We start from the raw sequence: 17,141 nt of genomic DNA on the forward strand, positions 1-17,141 counted from the left end.
CGTCAAAATTAAGCAAGTTATGATGAAAATAAGAGAACCCTTTCGAATTTTTTAGGAAAAAGTGAAAGAGAAAACATACGCCATTTCCACAAAAATTTATTTATAGTAATCCTTACAAAAACTTATTTATAATAATTTACAATATACAATAATTTTGACCTGTTTAGAATGCATATTTTTGAAAAAAATATATAATTTAAAAAAATTATAATTTTTAAAATTATCGTCATTTGCATATTCTTTTGATAATCCAATACTCTGGGCTAATTAGCAAAATACAAGGAAAAGTTATTTACCAGTAATTTTATTGCTGGAATCAAATCTTATTATTGTATGTATTAATAATATAGGTATGCAAAGTCCGCAGATAGTGTGCTACTTTTTTTATAAACAAAATGGCGCGCGAAAATCGTGTTTTTTCAATTTTTGCTCTATAAATCCAAAGATTTTAATTTTACACCAAAAACACCCAAATAAAAATTCACCGCAATTAAATTCTGGATAGAGATGTGTTTTTCCCGATTCATTTCCACGAAAAATTTTCCCGGAAAAAGCGGGTTTTTCCAACAAAATCTTTAATTTTTAACTAAAATTTTAGATAAGTAATTGTTAATCAATAATTAAATAACTTGGTAATATAAAAGCTATTTCCGTATAGATTATAATTCCAGAAGCCGATGGAAATTGAATGAACCGTTTAGCAACAATTGAATTGTAAATTAAAAATTTACGGTCGCTATAATAACGACAATAATTAAGGTGCATAAGAATAACTGTGATTTTTTCATAAAAATGCACTATATCTATCTAATGTACTTTACAGAATTAAAATTGGTATATTTAAGCGGCCTCAGGAATATTTTAAAATTATAAACAATTTTTTGGCTTAAATCAAATAGAATATCTCGGGAAACATTAAACTAAATTAAATTATAAAAACGGCATTCGAAAATCAGCTGCAGGATGCTTCTTTTAAAAGTAAAAAACGTTTAATTATGATGAGTGGTTCCTGAGATACAACCGGTCAAAGTTGACCGGAATTTACGGCAAAGATATAAAAAATAGGATCATAATTTTAAGCCATCATCTTTTTATTTTTGTCCTCTTTCTCCGTACCAATTTTCATATCTTTAAAATACTTATAACATATATTATTACAATAAAAACTATCGATAATACGTGTGAAAATTGCCAAAAATAGCAAAATTCCAATCAAAAATTAGGTTGGAGAAAACGTAACCCTCAAAGTTCAAAATCAGTATACGTTAAAAAAATGCATTTTCTCGGCTTCCCATGGAGCAATTTCCTTCATTCTTTTTTTGTTCCCTAATAACTCGAGTAGAGCCATCGAACTAACGCATTATTAAATGTCAAACTTGCTTTTGTTTTGTTATAATAGATTAATTTATTTATAAGAACAGAAAACTACATACTTTTTCCAGTTGTAGGCTTTTTTTAGATAAACTTACTACAAGTGTACCTTTTAAAGTTAAAAACATAAATATTCTCATTTGAAAGCTGTACAATTATTTAAACAATTTTTATTTAAACAAATAAAAATTTTGTGTTAGAATAAATAAATAAATTTATTATAACAAAACAAAAGCAAGTTTGACATTTAATAATGCGTTAGTTCGATGGCTCTACTCGAGTTACTTGGGAACAAAAAAAGAATGAAGGAAATTGCTTCATGGGAAGCCGAGAAAATGCATTTTTTTAACGTATACCGATTTTGAACTTTGAGTGTTTTCTCCAACCTAATTTTTGATTGAAATTTTGCTATTTTTGGCAATTTTCACACGTATTATCGATAGTTTTTATTATAATAATGTATGTTATGAGTATTTTAAGACTATGAAAATTGGTGTGGAGAAAGAGGACAAAAATAAAAAGGTGATGGTTTGAAAATTATCATCCTATTGTTTATATCTTTGTCGTAAGTTCCGGTCAACTTTGACTGGTTGTATCTCAGGAACTACTCATCATAATTAAACATTTTTTCTTTTAAAAGAAGCGGCCTGCCGCTGTTTTTCGAATACCTTTTTCAGAATTAAATTTAGTTTAATATTTCCCGATATATTCTATGTGCTTATAAGCCAAAAAATTCTTTATAATTTTAAAATACTCCTGAGGCCGCTTAAATAGTCCAATTTTAATTCTGTAAAGTACATTAGATAGGTATATTACCTTTTTATGAAAAAATCATAGTTATTCTTATGCACCATAATTATTGTCGTTATTATAGCGACCGTAAATTTTTAATTAACAATTCAATTGTTGCTAAACGGTTCATTCAATTTCTATCGGCTTCTGGAATTATAATCTATACAAAAAGGGCTTTTACATTACCAAGTTATTTAATTATTGATTAACAATTACTTATCTAAAATTTTAGTTGAAAATTAAAGATTTTGTTGGAAAAACCCGCTTTTTCCGGGGAAAGTTTTGGTCGAAGTGAATCAGGAGAGACACGTCTCTATGCAGAATTTAATTGCGGTGAATTTTTATTTGAGTGTTTTTCGTGTAAAATTAAAATCTTTGGAGTTATAGAGCAAAAATTGAAAAAAACACGATTTTAGGGCGCCATTTTGTTTATAAAAAAAGTAGCACACTATCTGCGGACTTTGCATACCTATATTATTAATATATACCATCATAAGATTCGATTCCAGCAATAAAATTGCTGGTAAATAACTTTTCCCAAAAATTGCCTATTCTCCGATAATCAGCCCAGACTACAACTCCAACTCAATAAACTCCAAAAATTCTCAATATACGTACAAAAGTATAAATATCCACATTTTAGTTTTTTCAGTGTCAAATATTTTTGCCTGTTTTACTATTTCTATAGGGTGAAAAATAACCGAGATAGAAATGTTTAAATCTTAAATTTTGCTGTGAGAACCCTGCAACCAGGCTATTTAATCATTTTTTTTAAGTAAGGGGTTTAAAAGATTAAATTTAACGTGGTTAAATAGCCATTGTAATTAACTTTTCAATGGTTTTAGATGAGCCTGATATCGTAGAAATAAACGGAGCTATTTAAAAAAAATAACATTTTTTGGAAACATTTTTAAAAGATAAATTTTGAAAAAATTTTGGGGCGTAACTTCTAATGCTATCATGTTCAAGGGCTCATTTGATAGATATTTTACAAGTTTACTTTAACAAATTTTTAATAAGTTTATGTTATAAAATGCATCATTTTCGCGTTATGTAAGCTTGAATACTTAAAAATTTTTACTCGCCGAAAAAATATACATTCAATTACCTATAACTCACTTTTATTTAACAGTAAAAGGTTTTCTACTAAGGGGTTTATTTCATTTTTATTAGCTTCAATTTTGGCAATAATAATTTTTTTGCAAAAACTTATAGTTTTTGAGTTATTGATGAAAAATCGATACAAAACATGCATTTTTCTCAAGAAAAATTAAAATCTTTGATCTTTAATAACTCAAAAAGTTTTGTTTTATATTAATAACTTTATATAACAAATTTTAATTAAAATTTGTCCCTCTATCGAATTATGGGGTTATTTTCAATAAAATAATTTTCACCCCCGAGAAGGAGTGTCACCTTTGTTCCTTGAGATATCCTCTAACCACTCACCAATTTTCATGCAAATTGATGGAGGTTCAACGAAATCGGAGGTAACAGCTCATATCCACCTTCAGTTACTGCACTATAAACAGATCGGAGCAAATTGATCTCATATTGTATCTTAGACTATAGGCTGTATGGAAAGCCGTGTGTTGTTGCAGTATTCGCAGACTGGTGGATTTCCAGAACTCATGAGGTAACCATGCGTCAGACGGGTATGACCTATTCTTATTCGTCTGATTATGGCTTTGTCTCTTCTTTTCTGTATGGAGAGTTGCGGTGGTCGAATCATTGGTTGTATTTGATGCAATTTTGATATGCCTCTAAACCATTGATCTTCCCAATTTTCCAAAACCGATTGTTAAGAGTGAATTTGCTCGTAGTTACTACATATACATAAAAACTCACATTGTGAAATCTGTTTTAAATATTTTTGTTGTTTATTTTAATAATTATAAACAATTGAAAAAATGCTTACTTTTAAGTTTAATTTGAAATAGCTTTTTATAAACATTTGTTTGATATTTAAAAAACCTCATGTTAAAGAGCATTTACTTATTCTCAAGCAAGGCGCTTATTGAACATTTTCATCTAAAATGTGTAGTTTTTTAACAACATTGAAATTAATGAAATACTCGCTTATTTTGTCTATGTGTAAAAAATCAATGACGCATAAAAATTTCGATATCCTAGAGATACTACACCTTTTCTACTGACTTATTCCAGATATTCCAGTCAAAATATAGCACCTATACTAAATTTAAAATCAAGATGCAGTAGAAATAAACAAACCAAGACACGTTAAATGCTACTAGGAGCACTCCCAAATAATAATTTACAATGTATACACATTGTACTTCCCAAATCATGATTTACAAAGTTTATATATTGTAAACTATGATTCGAAAGTGCTCTTAGTAGCATTTACATTGTCTTGGTTTGTTTATTTCTACTGCATCTTGCTTGTGAATTTAGTATAGTAATTTTTCGGTTTTTTTCAAAAAAAATAAGCAGTAATTCTTTTTTTTATTTTTTTTATCAAATTAATAAATGTATTTGTCTTACCTTTCACTTAAAGGATAACGCTTACAACACAAACCCAAAAAAATTTATACCATTCAGTTTGGAATCTATGTTATTCACAAACATTAGATACAAGTGAATCATTATTAGTTGTTTTCATTATGTCGGCTACTAAACAATACTGTACTAGTATGTAGCACCCAAACTACCTTGTTGTTAGTTAGATAAGAAATGCATGTAAGGAATTCTGTATTGTAATCATGAGCTCATAAAATATAGGTAAAAATAATAATTCATTTAATGTTAATACTTATTTAGATTGATTTGGTTTCATGACTAAATTTTCAATAAGAATAAAATATTTTTATGACTTCAAATAAATAAAAAAACATAATTGTACGGGAGCCCAAGCGGGGATTTCTGCAGTTACTCGAGAGATTATTACATGGCGAGAAACCTTGTACCCTGAAAATGTACCTCTACAATATGTATATTGGCTCTTAATGCAGGGGAGTTCGTTAAGGGGAGGCCGAAAAAAACTCGAAATCGTCAGATTAAGATAAGGTAAGTTAAGTACATGCAAAACAGTGTATATTTCAAAAATCTGACGATTTGAGCGGGGCGTAAGGAAATGGACGAGTCCCAAAGTTTCACAAGATAAAAGCGAATATTTCGCGAAATGAAAGACAGATCGAAAAACTAAAAAATACGTACTCAATATTTTTCAAAAATCTATCGAATGATATCAAACACGAGTTCCCACGGATAGGGGGGGGGGGTAAATTTAATATTTTAAATACGAATCCCGCGATATTACGCTTATTAAATATTTTTGAAAAATCTATCGAATGGTATCAAACACGACCCCCCACCTCCGTTACTTTAAAATCTTAAATGGGAGCCCCCATTAAATATGCGCTCTCTGAGGAAATCCTAACAAGGATGGAAACTGGTCAGAGTTCTTTTGGCGCTCTCTGAAGTTAGACATAAATAAGACGGCTCTTGTTTTCGTTTTACAACGAAGTAATTATTACTAGATAGGTTATTTTTTTTATTATAATAATATCTTAGATTAAAATGACAAAAATGTATAGGGATTACATATAATCATCTGTAAGACTAGACCTTTTCATTTGTGTTCAAAATTGTGACCTTTCCGGTAACGGTCAAGGTCATTTCATAAACCTGTTAAACAATTATTAACTTATATTGTAATTACATTATCTACGAGGTGTGTCATTATTATATTATTTATCTTTTTTACCTATCATTAAAGGGGCAAGTTAAGCACGTCATTGTCTGAACTTTATTTGGTTAGATTCAACACATAATTAAATACTATTATTATAAGATCGTTTTCTCTTGTGGATGATTTTTAAAAGTTGGTGACTTATTGTAATAAAATGTTATTACGAAATTGATAAAACAATTCAAGGTTACTCAGCTATTAGTAACAATTGTTTACTTAAGGTACCTACTTTAAAATATATAATTCGCTTTTTCCGTGAGATTTTAATTGTTAATTTAAAGTTAATGACTCCATAATAGTCCAGGCATATAACTTTTTCTCAGGTGATTGCAACAGCCATACATTTTACGTTTGAAAGAGTACTACGTCTTAAGTATCTGGGGGCGTAATCACAGCTGACAACGATGTTACTGAAGAAATAAAAGACAGAATCCAAGCGGCAAATCGCTGTCTATTCGCACTGGATAAGCTTATAAAATCAAAAAATCCTACAAGAAGTTCCAAGATCAAAATCTACTAAATCCATCGTTAGACCTGTATTGGTCATATGGATGCGAAACGTGACCATGACCAAAACAAACTAAGAAAAGCTCGGACATTTTGAACGAAAAATACTTAAAACAAATTTCGGATCTCACCAAGACATTAACACAAATATTTGTGTAAAACTGAGTTAACTCGCATCCTAGATCTGAATTATTGGCAGATAATCATGTGTCACTGCGGCTTAAGTGGAAGCAGTAATCACATTTTAAAGTCATAGAGGCATATCTGCATATTTCTCTGAATTTCGTAAATAACCTAGTTATTTGCTAACTATACTTCAACAAGCAAGACTTTTCATAATTTTATCCAAGCAAATCGTAGTTAAGTAACCCTAGTTGAACTAAAAGATAGTAAACGATAAAAAATTAATTGCAAAATCTTTGGAACGCTCTGGTGAAAAATGTCTCTTTTGCATTTATGCTGGTTTGATTTCACAGCGACGGATAGTCAGAAAACATATACAGTGGAACCTCGATTATCCGTCAGGGCAACGGACCAAGGGTATGACGGATAATCGAAAAGACGGTTAACAGAACATTAAAAAAAAAAGAAAATTAATAGTACATATAACTCGCAAATTGTATTTGTATGTTTTATTTGTCAATATAAGAGGGATTTATGTTAGTACAGTCGAATCAATTTGATTTAAAATTTTCCGAAATCTTTGTTTGTTTTATTGACTTTACATTTTGCAACGGCTGAATTTCTTAATCGACGTAAAATTATCAAATCTAATAATTATTGTACCGCGCGTTTTTATTTTTGGCTTGCAATTCCTACTCCTTACCTACTTAAATTGAAATTTAATCCAGAGCCCTGAATAAGAACAAAAATGATTTACATAAAAAATGCGATGGTGGCATAACTGCACGTGTACATTTCAACAAATTTCGTTTGGCTTATCGCAATGCTCAAACAAAATGAATTGATGACTAAATTTTTACTTATGTAGTCAATATAACGTATGTATGGACCCTGACGGTTAACAGAGGTGACGGTTAACAGAGAGACGGATAATCGAGGTTCCACTGTATCTACGTTTTAAAAAATGGAAATCCAGTCAACAGTTCAGAAGAAAAATATCTTCCAGATGGGTCAGTTTTGGAGAGTACTGTATGTTCAAAAAGACACCTTAGGTAATGGAGTTTAAAAGGAATACAGGTGACAAAAAGCAAGTGATATTTAAATTGTTATTTTCCTACGGTGGATATTTAGATTGTATGTAGATAGACCTGGATCCCGCGTAAAAAAAAGGTGATTAATAGCAAGCTGAAAATTTGTTAATAGCTTAACGGTGTCTAGTCGGACAAACTTTGATGTACGGGAACACTGGAACAGGTGAAGTTTTAATTGTGGAAAAGTTTAAAAGTTTGGAACTTCAGATTACGAAAACGTCCCATGTATTTTGTCGGACAGAACATCCAATTAATTTGTTACCCTTTCATTAAACTATCATGCAAAAATCAGACTGCTATTACTAACCAACATGATTCTTGTTACTTGACATGTTCTTCGTGTTCCACTTATTAAAATGCCCTGTTGGTGATAAACATCAGTCTGATTTTTGCATGAGAGTTTAATGAAATGGTAACAAATCAATTGGAAGTTCTGTCCGACAAAATACATGGAACGTTTTCGTAGTCTGACGTTCCAAATTTTTAACCTGTTCCACAATTAAAACTTCCCCTGTTCCAGTGTTCCCATACATCAAAGTTTGTCCGACTAGGCACCGTTAGGCTATTAACAAATTTTCAGCTTGCTATTAATCAACTTTTTTTTGTACGCGGGATCCAGGTCTAAGAGTAATGTATTCTATTTTTAATAGTTTTTGAAGTTATACTTCTTTACCGGCGATAGAGGGTGAATTTTTATATGTTAAAACCTATAAGCCCGGCGCATGCGCATTATAACTTTGTTCTGATTGGATGTTCAAATGACATGTCAAAAATTATCCGATATGGCAGCTGTAGGACAGCTGTGGTTTGGAGGTAAAGGTAAACAAATGTATAATATATTAGTTTTATTGTTGTGAGGACAGAAACAAAAAAAGTTTATAATACTGTAGTGACTTTTAAATAGTTTTTAAAAGCAACATGTACGTAATAATTGTTAATGTATCATGGGTATAAACCTACCTATTTGATCTGCCAAAATACATAGTATGTAATACTTTTATTTATATAATTTGATTACCATCAAAATTTCTATCAATATTCACCTAAAATATTGTTTTCTTACTCTATTAGGTCTGGATCCCGCGTATGAAAAAAAGTTGATTAATAGCAAGCTGAAAATTTGTTAATAGCTTAAGGGTGTCTAGTCGGATAAACTTTGATATCTGGGAACACTGGAACAGGGGCAGTTTTAATTGTGGAACAGGTTAAAATTTTGGAACGGTCAGACCACGAAAACGGCACATTTATTTTGTCCGACAGAACAGACTTAAACTCTCCGAACAGAGATTAAACTCTCATGCAAAAATCAGACTGCTATTTATCACCTGTCATAATTCCTGTCATTTGACATATTCTACATGTTCCACTCATTAAAACGCCCATTTGGTGATAAATAGCAGTCTGATTTTTGCATGAGAGTTTAATCTCTGTTCGGAGAGTTTAAGTCTGTTCTGTCGGACAAAATACATGTGCCGTTTTCGTGGTCTGACCGTTCCAAATTTTTAACCTGTTCCACAATTAAAACTTCCCCTGTTCCAGTATTCCCATATATCAAAGTTTGTCCGACTAGACACCCTTAAGCTATTACCAAATTTTCAGCTTGCTATTAATCAACTTTTTTTCATACGCGGGATCCAGACCTATATGTTTTGTTGTATTTTTCAATTCAAAATCATTTCAATTCAAAATTAAAATAATTTGATCAATTTTCAAAATATCAAAATAGCACAAGTTTAATCCGTTTAGTTAGTCGATCTTCGTAAATAATGACACATAGTGTCCGTGGCTAAGCGTTGAAGGCGAATGAATTCCAATACCAACCGCGCTTATTAGCGCTGGTTCGAGTCCCAATAGAAACTTTCTTTTTTGTTTTTTTTTAATACATTTTATGATTGTAAGTATATTTATTATATAATTGTATTTTCAGAAAATACGTATTTAGTTAAAAAATTTTCGACAATTAATGTTCAGACATCATCTGTGGCTTGTTTAATGTGTTTGTGTGTGTTTTATTCTTTTATTATTTTAATTTTTGGCACTGTTCTAATAAAAATGTTTGAGAAGTAGTAAGTATAAATTAGTTTAATATTTAAACAAAATATAAATAAAAAGTATATTAATTTCGTTTAAATCATACAGTACGTAAATCGTTCTGCTGGACATAGGGAATATACATAGAGATCATTGTGGCAACTGCGCTAACCTATGTTAGTTGAAACTTCTGTTCGAGTACGAGTTTCTGGTACAATAGAGCTGTTACAACGAATAGAATGAGTGATTTTGAATGCAAGGCAGTCCATAAATAAATCAAAAACAAGGATTATGACTGATCAATTAATAATTTTACTTTAATTTTTAAAATATCTTTTATTTAAAAATTAATTTCCAAATTAAACAGACACAGTTTTCCCATTAGGTCAAAAATAGTTCTACTACAATGTCATGTTTTGACGTTTATTTGTGTCACCCAAAATTAATTGTCAATTTTGATGTTAATGCCCACGGTTATTAGACTTTATTACGGTTGTCTTGTCCGACAGTGGTGGGGAGACTTATATTTTTGACTTTACGTCACAAGAGTTTACATTCCCATATTTTTAAATTATTTTCGATCATTGAATGTGTGTTATTGTGTATATATGTGTATTATTTGTGTTATTATGAAATAATAAGACAAATAGTACACATTTTATCTTATACCGGGTGGCGAATCGTAAAAAGGGCCATAGAAAACTCAATGTAAAGTTCTGAATTGTTGAATTCCTGCTTCCCTAATTATTCTACATCAAAAGTCATGAGAGAATACTTGTAGAGAATGAAAATCTGTATTAAAATCAAAAGTTAAAATTGTTCTACGATTTAAATGCATTCCAAAATTTTGAAAAATATGATGATACATTTGCCACAATAGGTATGCGTGTAAAAGTAAGGCCACACGTTACTATTTAACTGACAGTGCTCACACCATTGACTGCATAAAAAAATCTTTATCATTAATCCTTTCTCCGCAACTAAGGGTATCTTATCAACTGTATTGTTTTTAAACAATACATGATAAAATAAAAATATTGACAGTTCAAAAATGTGAACATTATTGCATTGTGTGTGGTCCAAGTTTGGGCTGAAAACTAAAATGTATTACAATGGTATTACATTTTTACAAAATTTTGGAATATGTTTAATTACGTAGATCAATTTTAACAGTTATTTCCAATACAGATTTCAATCCTCTTCAAATAGTTTCTAATGTCTTTTGATGTAAAATAATTATTAGGGAAGCTGGAATTCAACAGTTCAGAATTTTACATTAATTTAATGCAAAACTTTGACGCATGTCAAAATTCTCAATGTGTTTTAATTGTATTCATTTTTTTCGAATCCTGAGAAAACTAATAAATATTTTTGAAAAATTTAAACTCAGAATGAAAGACTACATTATTACCGAGGGCTGAAAGTCCCTGAAAACTTCTATAATGTTTATTTTAATAAGTTACAGGGCTGAAAATAAAAGAGAAGTGTGATATTTAATTTCAAATATTTCATTCAATAGAATCTGCTTGTTTATTCTAAGGGGCTTTCCGCCCTCGGTAATAATGTAATCTTGCATCCTGCGTTTAAATTTTTCTAAAATACTTGGTTTTCTCAGGATTCGAAAAAAATCATATTACGATTCAAATGACAGTAAACTCTCGTGACGTAATCTCACCCTTAATGTTCATTGGTTAGTCGATTTAGGCAACCGTAGTAATGTCTAAGAACCGTGGTTAATGCCCCTTAATGCTAACAACTATATTGTCATTGAGATAGCGAAGTTGCCACAATTATCTTAATATAATACAATGTATGTATTTATGTATCTAAATATATACAATGTATGTTCCCTATGTCCAGCTGAACGATTTACGCACTATATAATAGAAGTATAACTTCTTACGTGCGTACAAAGTACACACACATTTTTTTTTTTTTTATTTTCGTGAATTGAAATTGTTAAATTTCTAGACGATTTCATCTCCTTCTTCATTAAGTGTAGTCTTGTGATAAATTAATTATCTCTTAGATTATTAACTTTAGATTTGGTTACAGCATTAACCCAAATCTATCAATCTACATGATTTGCTCGTTCAAATACCGTAATTATGAAAAGGTAAAAGATTTCATTTTGAATTAATGCTTTTTTTCTTTATTTAAATGTAGTTTCTGGTTTAAACGTAATCAAGTTTTTACGCCTATTTTATAATACAAGGTGGGCATCATAAATGCCAAAATTCAGACTTATTGGCTTTCGGCCAAAAAGGTAAGTAAATATTTTTAAACGAAAAACAGTAGAAGAAAAGTCGCCACGTGAATATAGATTCCCAAATCCGTAATATTTGAACGAACTTGTAATTTGTAACATCAGTGCTCAATGAACAATGTTGAGCACCATAAACCATAATATTTGGAGCTAAGCTGTTATATTTACGTTTAGAATTCACCAAATTATACAGTAAGCGCCTCCTAGTAGATATACGATACCTATGTAATTGTTAGGTTTATGGGCTAATCCGGCCCTTTTTCATATGTGTCTGTCGTGTTATGTGACCGACATGTCATGTATGTTATGTATTTTATAACTATTTCAACTTTAACACGTGACAAAAATGACAACTATAAACTTCAAATACACCTTAACCCGCGAGTAGTCGCGCCGTTAGATAGAATCTCACATTTTATCCTTTTTCGCGATAACTTGATGAAAAATTTTGCAATTTTGAAAAAAATTCGTAAGTGCCTCCAGGAAATATGTAGTAATGGGTAGGTATTTTTTCTTCTTCTTTTTGTCGAATTTATGGCTTTGGGGAGAGCTAATTAGCTTTAATAATTGTTATAAATAATAATTCTAACATAGCAAGTAAACAAAAATACTACAAAATAAAAATCTGATGTAAATTCGTATTTAAATTTGTATTGTAAGATGAAATCTAATACGCGACTATTCACGTTACAGAAGTGAGCGCGACTACTCCCGGATTAAGTTCTAGATGTCACTGGACATTTCTAGGTTATTCAATGACATCTTGAATATTCTCTAACTTAATCCTTGTTTTACGTCGGCTAGATAATCTTAGCTCAATCAAAAGAAGACAACTTTCTCACCTTTGGCATCTCATTATATTAATTAATGTTAATTTTTATCCGTTTCAGACATGCCTCAAAAAAAAATCTCCAAAATTTAAAAAAAAATAACGGCTTCAGCCACTAACAAAAACAATAAAACATTAACAATCGGCGCACGCCATAAAAAAATAGTAACAAAACCCAAAAAACGGGCATGATGGGCCCATTTCCTCGAGCGTCGAGTCACCGAACTGGACATAGCCCAGAGCGGGGACTCAGCGCCCGAGGAATCAATACAGATCGAAGATAAGTCACTAGAGATAGCGAGAATAGAGCGCCTCACGCTGGCCTGCATTGATCTGGGTAGAATTTCATGTAGGAGTCCGTGTACCCAGGACTCCCTATGATGAGCACTTTGCTGATTGAGAGCCCCTATAGCACATCAGAGTGCTATCGAGGGGAGAAGTGGGTGGTCTGGAGCATTGGAACGGGGTGGAATGATTCCTGCTTACATGAGTTAATTATCCTCGTCCCAATGAATTGTATCACCCGAATGTCATTCTCTAAGGGTGAGCAAGTTTCTTAGGCTGGGTTAAATCACTATTGCTTGCTTGCTTGTTTTACGTCAAGGGACTTCTTCTATGTAAGAAACAGTGTCATAAAATTAAACAGTGCAACAAGTGAAGGGTGCAGGATTGTATTAGCTCAATGTTCCCGTGTGTCTACTACCGTGCCGGTTACTGTATAACTGATTGACATTATTATCAACAACTAGAGAAAGCTGAAACATTGCACATAATCAATATAACAACTTGTTAATTAATGAACGTTTTTTATATTCAGAGCGCAATCTAGTAAAATTAATATACTTAATCTCTCCTGCTCTCAGAATTTAAATATTTCTTATGAACATGTTTTTTTAAGATAATAAAAATTTCTTAATTCCGAAAGGAAATCATTTATATGTGCTTATTTCTAGAATGTATGTCCGTCTAAATTGTACGTTTTTACGGTATACAGAATGAGGACAATAAATTAAAACCAGATCTAAACATTCGCCAAATAAAATAAATGCGACTTTAAATATTTGCCAAAAGTTAAAGAACTGTTTTATAAATTTATGAATAAGAGTATGGTGATTTACAAAACTATTCGTAAACCTGTCTGAATAATTCAAAGGATGTTCCATTCACGGGTAATTTATTTTAAGCTATTTATTGTTGCCTCATGGTAACCTTCAGCAAATTTTAAACAATTTCGTTCTACATATTTTTTCTAATTTTTTCTCTCTTAAAAAAATTATCACGTATGTATCTTAAAATTAAATATTAAAAATTACCCATGGTAAGTTTGTTCTAGTAAAAACCATTTAAACCATAATATTACAGATCAAATATCTGCATTTGAAATTTTACACAAACAACAGTGCATGACTTATCATGGACAATCTTCTAAGCCCATTGCTATCAGATATTTTTGTGGACAGTCTAAACACGACGATTTCAAATCACCCCATATTCTTTAAGCAGTTCTTATATTGGTGAATTGACATCGTATGCTTTAGGTACAGGAACTGAGAGGCAACTTGAAAAATTACTAGCTTACATTAATCCACTCCACAGTAATATCAAATTTACAATAGAAACAAAAGAGAATTCGTCCATAAAAATTTTTTAGAGTTAAGAAACACCAGACTACAAAACAAACACGTGTTCTCCGTATTTCATAAACCTACCCATACTGGCACAACTACACACAACTCGTCATCACGTATGTTAGATAGCTTTACAGAAATTCCCATGTCGAAAAACAACTTCGAGATAGAATTGAAGCTAGAAGATAAAATATCATTAAGCAAATAACAATAGACAATATGTACAACTCACAAACAATTATTAACAAAATTTTAAACCAAAAACTGCATAAGAAAGCCCTGAAATTAGTCTTCCCACCACGACAGAAAAAAACAGCACTTTATGTGTGGTGTTAACAAACTAACAGACGGTGACTGACAAAAACTTACATCGGTCAAACTGGCAGAACCTTTGACAAACGGATAGCAGAACACAAAAGGGTTTTCAATATTATGAAAACAGATTATACGTACGACTCTCACCTTTTAGATCATAATCATTCTTTCAATGAACAGTTTCAAATTCTTCATATTCAAAGTAATGGCCTTAGGCTATCGTTTTTAGAATCTTTGAAAATTAATAAATTAAAAAATACAGATATAATTCTGAATAATCAACTTAAGACAAACATCCCACTCCTCAACCTAGTCGGTTAAAGACTTTAAAGTTCAGACACATAGTAAGATACAACACTTAAGAAAGACACTCTGCCGAAACCGCTGTATTGACATTAAGTTATAATAAATTTTGTTACTTACAACCAATGAAAAGTGAAAAAAATTACCAATAATTAACCAGTTTACAACCAACCTCAATCATTGCATAGTACCATTGCGGCTACATAATAATTGACTAAGAAGGTAAAAATTAAAAAAAAATATTGACAGTGAAAATAAACCACAAATTTACATGACAATGGTAACAATATAAACGTGATAAATGTACTAACAACACTATTTTTATCAGCTTCAGAGCATTATTATTTTTCAGTATAATTATAAATATTGATTCAAATAGATTTCTCTAGTACATCACTTATGTTGACCACATCGTTAATATTGGAATTTAAAATTATTGATAGCTATTTTTAGTTTTCTTGTTGCTTCTTCACGATTTTCACCTGCTGCCAACACGGTGCTATTATCAGCAAAGATAGCTATACTCCGTCTAATATACTTACCGTTGCACGTCATTTGCGTCATAGCCCGTGAAGTCACATGATACCAACACGAAATATTTAGGCGGTAGGTATGTTCTTTTTTAGAATCACTTTGCCGAGTATACTGGCATTACAGCCACTAGACATATTTTATTATATACACGTAGAAATAATATTTGAATATTTTTATTAATGTTAACTTAAAGAAATACACAACAATATGTTTCATTTAATTTGTATAAATGGATTATAAAACGTTTTTATGAAGCACATTTGTTCGGAACACACTGTAACTGTAATCGAACGAAGGTGACATTTTGGCATAAATTGGTAACATTTATTTGACAGTTGCGATATTGACATTTCAGATTTGTTTTTATTCTTTACTATAAGTATTTATTTTATTACATTTATTGTTTTTATTAAGTATTTACTTTAATGTAAGATTATAACTTAATTCTTGTTTTTTATTTCTAACGGTTTTATTTATTTACATTGAACATTAATTTGTTTTGTTGTATAATCCACTTCGCAATTATTATGTGATCTCTTTGATTTAAAATAGATTCAGGATTTTTTTATACTTTGGCAACTATGTCAACTTAGATCTCTGACGTAGATAATGACGTGCAACGGAAAGTATATTAGACGAACTGTGCTGTTTTATGATCTAATTCATCATATATAGAGCACTGGTCCTATCACACTACCTTGTGTGATTCAAATAATCCTTGTGCGATTCTTTGTATTTAGATATAGACCGGGCAGTATCGTCGCCCCCGCTAGCGCAATTATTCCGATTCGATTTTTTTGCACAGACTTACTCAAAAAGAGGTGCTTATAACACATCCACAGGGTGCCGGGCGGTGCCGTGGTCGAAAAATTTTTTAAACAATTTTTTTTAAACAAATCCACAAAAATAATTTTTTTATTTCCAAATTTTTTTTTTAGATGATTTGGGTCATTCTGAGCAAAAAAGGTCTATAGTCATTTTTCTCTAAAATTGACTGTTGTCGAGTTATATGCGATTAAAAATTTGAAAAATGCGAAAATGGCCATTTTCAAGGCTTCATAACTTGATCAAAAATGATTATTATGAAATTCAAAAAGTGAAAAATTAAGATTCAAATACCTTTTTCAGCGTTCTGAAGACATTTTTGCCATTAATTTATTACAAAGCTGTTATTTTTAGTTATTAACAATTAGCGCTATAGTCCAACTGTATCGTCGACCCCGTTAACGGAACTATTTCGATTAGATTTTTTTGCACAAACTTACTCAAAAAGAGGTCCTTATAACATATCCACAGGGTGACGGGCGGTGCCGTGGTCGAAAAATTTTTTAAACAATTCTTTTAAACAAATTCACAAAAATATTTTTTTTATTTCCAACAATTTTTTTTAGATAATTTGGGCCATTCTGAGCAAAAAAGGTCTCCTGTCATTTTTCTCTAAAATTGACTGTTGTCGAGTTATACGCGATTAAAAATTTGAACAATGCGAAAATAGCCATTTTCAAGGCTTCATAACTCGATCAAAAATGATTATTATGAAATTAAAAAGTGACAAAATCAATATTCAAATACCTTCTTCAGCGTTTTGAAGAGATTTTTGTCATTAATTTATTACAAAGCTGTTATTTTTAGTTATTAA

The 17,141-nt window shown here is 30.8% G+C and overlaps 1 protein-coding gene across 3 annotated transcripts in view; it reads right to left on the reverse strand.

The window, feature by feature from the left end:
* The window catches only part of LOC114331755 (probable multidrug resistance-associated protein lethal(2)03659), a 243,736-nt gene that overhangs the window by 208,831 nt on the left and 17,764 nt on the right, over positions 1 to 17,141 (reverse strand). The window contains exon 1 of one of the 3 annotated variants that reach the window (XM_028281391.2): positions 4,669 to 4,813. The exons of the other annotated variants lie outside the window; for them this stretch is intronic. The gene's annotated coding sequence lies outside the window, so the exon portion shown is untranslated. Of the gene's footprint in view, positions 1 to 4,668; positions 4,814 to 17,141 lie in introns of those variants that run through there. 3 annotated transcript variants of the gene reach the window in all.

This window comes from Diabrotica virgifera, chromosome 5, assembly GCF_917563875.1.
Source record: "Diabrotica virgifera virgifera chromosome 5, PGI_DIABVI_V3a".
In the NCBI taxonomy this organism is placed as follows: domain Eukaryota; kingdom Metazoa; phylum Arthropoda; class Insecta; order Coleoptera; family Chrysomelidae; genus Diabrotica; species Diabrotica virgifera.